Genomic DNA, 8,653 nt, shown 5'->3' on the forward strand with positions numbered 1-8,653 from the left:
CCGTCTTCATTAGTAATGATTATTTTACTGCAACCCTGAGTCCCACAGCACCTCAGCCAGGCTAAGACGGTTGAGAGTGTTTTCAGCAAATTAAAAAAAAAAAAAAAAAGTGCAGGAAACAGAGCAAGGAGGCACAACATCTGTTGGCCAAGTTGTTTAAGTCCTACAGTTGCAGCTTTCCTGATGGTGGTACTGACAAAGGATCACGAGAAGGGGTCGGAGCAGGCCCACAGCAGCTGCCGGCTTAGTCTGACCCAGGGCCTCCCAGCAAGACCCTGGGTCCAGGCAAGTCCTCCAGAAACTTCCTGGTCCTGCTGCGAGGATGTCAGCAATATCCTCCCCAGAGGAGATCTCAAACTGGTGGCCCAAAAGATGTTTGAACCACAAAATGTTTTGTTTTTCCTTTTTTGGACATGTCTGAGTTTCTGTTCAAAATCAGATCTGCCAACACTGAGCGCTCTTCCTGCAGGGCAAGACTCACGTAGGGTTGAGGAGTCATCAGAGCTGAGATGACACAGGGCTTCTCAGTCCCCACAGTACAGAGGCCGCCAGCCAGTCCTTCTGGGCGCCACCCACTCCCCACCAGTCTCCACTGCTTGCTCTTACCTTGTGCTGTCTCGATCTCACAAATGCACGTTGCCTACTCGTGGCCACTTACTAACTACATTCTTGTTTTATTCCAAGTTAAATCTTGTTTGATAGATACTTTTTGTTTACAAGTGGACTGTTGGAGGAGAGCGGGTGCAGGAACACTGTGTTTTTTCTGAACATACTAGCTTCCTTCTAAGTGACTGAATTATCTTAATATTTGCCTGCTATTAAAATAAAAGAACCATGGACAGTCATCTCTACTTTAGTGTGAATGAAGATAATGAGAACAGATTTGGATTCAGAGGTGGGGAGAGAGCACGGAAGGTGAAGATGGACACACAGGAGTTAAGACCCAAGAGCCTGAAAATGGTTTCTGCCAGCAAAACTGATACAGCTTTGATCTAGCCCATGGCCTTGTTTTGTTTGTTCTGCCCCATTTTTTCTTTAAAAAAAAAGTCGACAAGATTTAAAAATCAGTTGATTGATCAATGGCTGTTTCTAGGCCTGGGGAGGGGATACACAAGATAAGCCTAGAGCATCCTGCAGTACCAGAAAACAAGAAAGTGCTAAAAATAAAAACAAGAAACCAGATTGATGGGGGTATAACAAAGAGACATAGGAGCCAATTGGAAGGGTTCTCAGTGGCCAAGTTTGGAACAATCTGAGTATTAAAATAAATAATGCAGTACTGAACTATAGCTCAAAATATAAAATAAACATCTGTGACTTCAGACTGATATTAAAAAATGATGGCATAAAGTCATAAGTGAGGGGGAAGAGACAAGTCTCCCATGCAGAATTCCACATAAATTTCATAGATTCTCTACTCTCAAGCAAGTGAAGCTAACTCCTCTCTCCATAGCGTAAGCTATCCAGGGTGACTTTAGCATGAAAAGGAGATAAAAAAAGAGTAACTTCACAGTGGAGAAACCTGACAAGTACCACCTCAGTCAGGTGACCAAGGTTAATATCACCAGTGACAAGTCATGTTGATAATATGTTCCCTTGATATGAGGGGATAAGAATGGCACTTAACCTGTGTGGTCCCCCTCTCAAAATCCCCATAACCTCTAATTCTGAGAAGGACATCAGATTAATTCCAATTGCCAGGCCTTCAACAAACTACCTGACCAGTATCCTCAAAACCGCCAAGGTCATCAAAACCAAAGAGAGACCAAGAAACGGCCACAGCCAAGAAAAGACATGATGACTAAATGTCATGTGATATTTGCAATGGGCTGCTGGAGCAGAAAAAAGATGTAAGGTGAAAACCAAGGAAGTCTGAGGAAGTATGCATGTTTGTTAATAATAATGCGTCAATATTAGTTCAATGATTTTAACAGAAGTACCGTATCATTGTAAGATATTAACAGTAGAGGCGATTAGGTGTGGGACATAGGGGAACTCTACGTAACTCGTGTAAATATAAAGTATTCTACGATGAAAAGTATATTTAAAAACCAACTTTTTTCACATTAAAATCTCTACAAGAACACAATGTGTTATCAGCAATCCAAGGTCAGAAGGCGAGTGCTGCCTCTCTACAACCTGCATCCTTATTCATCAAGCGAAACAGCAAGAGAAAGATGCCCCCATCCCACTTCCCGAGTTTCACCAAAGTGCATGTCATTGGCAGAGCCTAATGCACCGAGAGGGCCGACCTGTAAACCGGAAATGTACACAGAAGGATATGGGACAGCAGGCTGCAAGCTGAGTGACCACAGTGAGCAGGGACAGGTCCCCCACGCCTGCCCTCCCCAGTGCTGAGGCCACATCTGATCTGCCATTTATCAGTGTGCTTGCATCGCTCCTGTCAGTGCCTCTTGTGTTCCACATTTACAGCCCCTCCTCCTCCCATTTAAAGGCCGTGGCATCACTGAGAAAGTGTTGTATACATGCCGTGCAAAAGTTTGGGAGCAATTCAAGTTTTAGTGGTAATTTCACGTGTAGAGTTCAACAAAATGTACCAGGCTTAAAATGCCCTGCTAGGAGCTGTAAGGGAGAAAAATGAAGACACTTCATTTATATCAAAGAACTGCCACCCTAGTGGGACATCGTGTGAACACAAGTCACTCTATCACAAGACAGAACACTGTCGTGTCATGTATATTAACTGAGCAAATATCACACAAAAGTGTCATGTGATTTAAATCCAATGGTGGGATGGGGCTTTACAAAGGACAATAAAAATTAAAAGCATTATTTTTATCAAAGACATATTATCCATACATTGTCCTACACGTCCACCCATGTAACTAGAACTACAAGCAACTTTACATTTTAAATGTAGTTATAGTCAATGCGGTTTACATTTCATTCATTAAGTTATATGCAATGTAGTTTAATTTATGTAGTTATATAAATGACAAGATATTACATGTCATGATTTTCAAACCATCATCTCACCTTTTATTGAAGTTTTATGAAGAATTTCTCTCAATTTCCATCAATCGTCCCTATACCCAGTCTTTCTTATTTGATGAGCTTACCTAATACGCATTCTCTCTAAACCCTTCAAAAATGCTACAGTTAGATCTGTCAAGAAGCCCCGCTTTCCCTGGGGATTCAAACATCATTCTTAAATATCCACCCGCAAGAATCTTGCAATAGCTTATAGGACAATTAACTGGCAGAAAACAATATCCAGCTATTTGTGGGCAAAGAAGATTCTGACTGAGTAAAATGCTTTGCTACATTCATCTGCTCTTTCTAGCTACTATTTTATCATTAATGTAACACTTGTGTGGTGGGGAACATGCAAACACAGCACCAATTTTCTTCTCTGATAGGTATTGTTTTCCTAAAAGAAAATAGCCCTGCAACAAAATGTTCTAGCTAGGACTTGAAACCTAAAGGCAAATAATTAAGAACCCATTAAGTGAGCAGCAGAATGATAAAAGGGTAGAGGTCATCTACTCCGGTCTCTTAATCTTACACAGAATCTGACAGATTCAGATTCCACTTGATTACCTCCACAGAAGGGAAGCTCACTGCCTCGTGAGGTTCTTAGTTTAAATGCACAAGTAGCTGTCCTTGACAGAAAGGGCTTTTGCTGAGGAAACTGGTCTTCCTTCTACTTACTTGTGTCACTTTCAGAAGTGCCACTAATATTTCTTCCTTCTCGCCTGAAGCCAAGTGGATAACTTAAAGGAATCAAGTAGGCAGGGGATTCCATCAGGCATTATGGGCACTGGAATGACCTGGAAAGCCTGTTTCTTCTCATTGACAAAGATGCTCTGCAGCTACAGAAACTAAACAGGCAAGTCTAGTGCTGCTTGCGATTTTTTTATGGAAAGTAGGAAACAAGGATCATAAAGTAAAACTTGCCTTAAAAAGAAAACAAACAATAGCAACCACTCTGTGGATGCAACATAATATGTCTTTGTAAGACATTGATCCACATACCAAAGTTCCATTTTCTCTGGGCTCATCCTGAACTTCCTTTACCGTGGCTCACAGGCCACAGCCACCTGAGTCCCAGCTAGAGACAGTGTCCTAGGCTCTGGCCTCCAACAAGACTGGAAGGATATCTCAGCTCTGGTTTTATCAGACGTATAACCTGGGGCAAGATTCTTGTGTGCTCTGAGCCTGATTTTCTCTCCTGAGAACCACAGCTCTTAGAACCTTCTGAGGATGAAAAAGATGCTACATGGGACGCATGTAAAATGCTTAGCAGAGAGCTTGGCCTCGGGTAAGTGCTCAGAGTAGCTGGAAAATTCCTCGTCATGCTTCTCCTGACGCACTCCTGTTTGCGCACGCCTATTTTGAAAATGTACTGTCCAAACGGAAAACCGCTCCTGATGGGTTTTGAACAACAGAGTATGATGAGCCTGTTTCTCAATAACATTACAACCCTGGACTTCTACTCAAGTCGGGTGGGACTGTTGAGTTAATAACGAGGACACACTGTTGACTGAGCTTGTCACCACGGATGCGGGGGCTCAAACCAACCATCTGAAATCATATACTTGTGGCAACAACTAACCTCCCAAGGTTATTAGGAGTGTGGGTTTGAAGTCAGAGATCATGTGTTTGAATACTGGCTCAGTTCCCCTTTCTGTAAAATAAGGATAATAATAGAACCTACCTCACAAGGCTGTGATGCAGATAAAATGGGATAATGGATATAAAGCCTTTACAGAGTGTCTGGAACATAAGCACTCAAGGTGCATTAGTGATGATGATGGTGGTGATGGTGATGATGGTGATGATATGATGGTGATGATGTGATGATGGTGATGGTGGTGATGAAGATGATGTGATGATGGTGACGATGGTGATGATAATGAGGATGCTGATGCTGATGATATTTATGATATCAAAATACCAAAAAGGGCAGATGACTTGCTGATAAGCTAACAGAGTCGGGAAATGCTTGTTCAACAAGACATAAATCGTCTAACAGAACTATTATTCAGTCTGTATTTGGCATGTTTCTTGGGTCACTCTGCCAAATCACAGACAAGAGTATAAGAAAAAATCCCCATGAGCTAGTTCTCCTTAAGGGGCAAATGGCTTAATGGAGCCCCACTTCCAGAAAGTTATCCCTGGCTTAAGACCCCATGCCCACCTTATTAATGCCTAATAGATAAAAGGAATTTCCTCTAGAGCCCTCAGACTCCTGCCTGCCCCCTGGCCTGTGTGTGTGTGTATGTGTGTGCATGTATGTGTGTTGGGGTACCAGGGTGGGGGAGGGAGGAGGGACAGAAGCTGGAACTGACCTTCGCTCCCCAGATCACAACACACTGACCCAGCTATGGTGCTAGGACCTAGGGGTACAAAGTAAGATTATTTTTCTGCCTGTAGGAATCTGTACGGTGGAGAAGTTGCTGTTCCTCTGGAATGCCTTACCTTCCCCCCTTTCACTCCTGCTTCCTCTGCTTTTAGAGGTATGTTTGGAGCTCCCGCTATGCTGAGAATGACTATTATTTCCATCTTTATACTTAGAAAAGCAACATGTGCTTCCAAAATAAGTGAAACAAGCCAAAGAGGCACAAAGAAAATGAAGTCTCTAGTCCTCCATACCCCTCCTTCCTTGAGACCACCACTGTGGACCCCCGATGAGTCACCCCACCCGGTTCTCCACTCTCAGACCAGCTCCGGTCAGATGCAGAGACAGGGCAGACTCTCTGTTTGCTTTTGGCTGTTGCTGATGTCATTTTATAAAATTCAACTTAGAATATACACATCCATTACATTTCTTTCCACTTTCCCCCCCTCATAACCATCCTTCCAAATTCAACTGGAATTTTAATTAGGTACGTAATATTCCATATTAAACCTGTACAATAATTTATCTGGCTGTTGATGGACACATGTTGTTTTCTAGATTTTATGGCGAAAAACAGGCCACAGTGGGTGTGTCTCCCCTTACATACAGAATCTCTTGTTTCTGAGGCAAGAGCTCTGCAGGGATGACTAGATCAAAAGGACTTGACCGAATTTTACTAAGTTTCGCTAGATCATGTTGTTGGACTCTGCCTGGCTTGAGGTTGTTTTTCCGAAGACCCTGCCTCCCTGAGCATTCCCCCAGCTCCGCACACAGCGCCTGGCACCTGTACCAAGGCCAGACACCCCAGCACGGCCAGGGCCCTGTGCCGTGGACGCCTGTTGTCTGGGCCGGGCCAAGAGATGACTATGGTCACTCTTACGGAAGGCCAGGTGGTCAGTCCCCAGCTCCACCGCTGAAAGGACAAGGATGTGTATCTGGCATCCTGTGTTGAAACTCTCCTCACTTTTCCCATTGGAATAACTTTTAGACAGCAGTTACTTGGAGTTGAACTAACATCAGGATAATAGAAATAGTGAAGGACATGTACATTAGAGCTGGAAAGTGAAGTATTTGTGGGCCAGGGTGGAAAAATCTAACCGATGTTTACACCAGGGCTTTGAGAGGAAAGTATACTTCAAATGGCAGAGGGTGAATGAACTTTCAAGACTCTGCTCATTTCTGAGCCTGGAACTTCTCTTGGCATTTTAAAGAGGGTTTTAAGAAACAGTAGAGTTTAACTTGTGGTGTGAAGCTAACGGTGGACTGGGGCCCAGTTACAGACATGGTAAGCTTATCATTTTGACCATGGAGACTTCCTGCATTCACATGCTCCCTTGGGGCCAGGGGGAGAATGGACCAGAAGGGGCAGGCCCTTCAGGGAGGTGAGGTCCACAGTGTGATTCCAGCAGACCCAGGAAAGGACAGGGAATCGGGACATTCTGCTTTAGCCCCAGGTTCCAACAGGACTCTTGAGAGATCTGGGGGGAAGAGAAGGGAGTCCTACATTTCAGGGGGGCTTCAGGTGCAAAATATATTTCCATGGTTGGCACACAACCTGCCAAATAGAGTCATGGAAAGACCTAAGCTTGGAGTAAGACTCGGCAGAGCATGACTTCTGACAAACTGTTACGCTCTCTCAGCTTCAGTCTCCTTATTCAGGAATGCTACCAGCCCTCTCATGGGTATATGAGAACATCGAAAATTAAAAGGAAACAATGCACATGGAATGTTTATTATCAGATATGGTGCATGCTAAGTGTTCAATAAATGTTAGATACGACTGCTCTGACCACTCCATCACGACACTTATTCTTTTGTTTTGTTTTTAGTGGAAGTACTGGGGATTGAAACCAGGACCTCATGCTCATGCACGCTAAGCACGCGCTTCACCGCTAAGCTACTTCCCTCCCCTGACTACGCTTATTCCTGTTGCTCCTACTCCTCATCCAGAAGCCTCCTACAGTTCTCCCACCCAAACTTACTCCAAAATAAGTTACAATACATCTCAGCGGGCTTATCACACAGTTGTAGTCTCTAAATGACTGAGATCTGCTCGGTGCTGGGAGGGGGCATCAATTGGGAAGACAGCAGTGGCGACGACAAGTAACAGGCAAGCATTTTTTCTGGACTTAAATCCATGGGTAATTATGCCTCCAGAAAAGTATGGAGAAAAATAAAGCCCATGACAAAAATTATGGCTGGGGTGAGGGGAACAAGGCCATGGGGACCAGAGTGATGGTGAGATTGGTTCTTAAGAGCGGTGGTGTTCAAAATAGATTGGACTTGGATTCTGGAGATTGTCCCAGGGTCCTCTGACATCTCATCCTTCCCCTCTGGAATGCTTTTGAATTCATACAAAAGGGAAACTAGGACCCATGACCTGAAGCTCTCCCCTTTCTTAACCATATTTAACTCCTCTCCAGCAATGCCGTTTGGAATCCAATTCTGCATTGTCCATTGGTCTCTGTTGGTGAAGTCCTGATGACAATGAGGCAGAACGCTGTCCACTCATCACCACTGCCCAGCAGGTGCTGGACGCTGGCAGAAAGTGAAGACATGAGAGTCATCTTGATTTGATCCTAGGCTCATTTTGCCCCGCTGATTACTATACACTGGGTTCAATCATTTCTGGAAAGAGAATGACTCCCATGGCCATCATGTTAGTAACCACTTGGATAGAAATGGGACAACATTTCCTTTTGTCTTCCTGCCAAGTTTCCAGCTCCAGAGATGTGGCTTTTAGGATTTCCCATAAGAGCCCAAAGTGGCAACATAAATAAACTTACCACAGTAATTATCCACACCCCCCTTCTCCAGCTGCCCCATGGAAACTCTTATCTTTCTTCTCAGTAGTTACACTGCACGAAGCTCTCTCAGATTTATTGCCTACATGGGGCAATCCGTCATCAAGGCTAAATACCACCCTCTTCCACCGGGCAGGCCCGTGTTTCAGGGGGCTGTCATTTCTGCACAGTATGCATAATTAAATTGGGGCTGCAGGAAGACGGAGCTAGTTAAGATAATGGGTTGTTTTCTTCAGAGTTATATATTCAAGAAAAACAAGCCATTTGCAGTGAACTTGGTTTCCTTACTACATTCCTAGGCTCTTGGGTTTCTTGAAGGACGCAGCTACAGTCTTTTGATTAGGGTACAGTGGAACTGCATGGCTTTTGGAGGGATATTTGAAAATTGTGTGACCTTGGACAAGTAAATCAGTATCTCTGAGCCTTAGCGTCTTCCTTTGTAATGAGGAGATGGAACTTCCTCTTGGTGGGATTGTTACAAACATTA

Source organism: Vicugna pacos, chromosome 3, assembly GCF_048564905.1.
Source record: "Vicugna pacos chromosome 3, VicPac4, whole genome shotgun sequence".
Classification (NCBI taxonomy): domain Eukaryota; kingdom Metazoa; phylum Chordata; class Mammalia; order Artiodactyla; family Camelidae; genus Vicugna; species Vicugna pacos.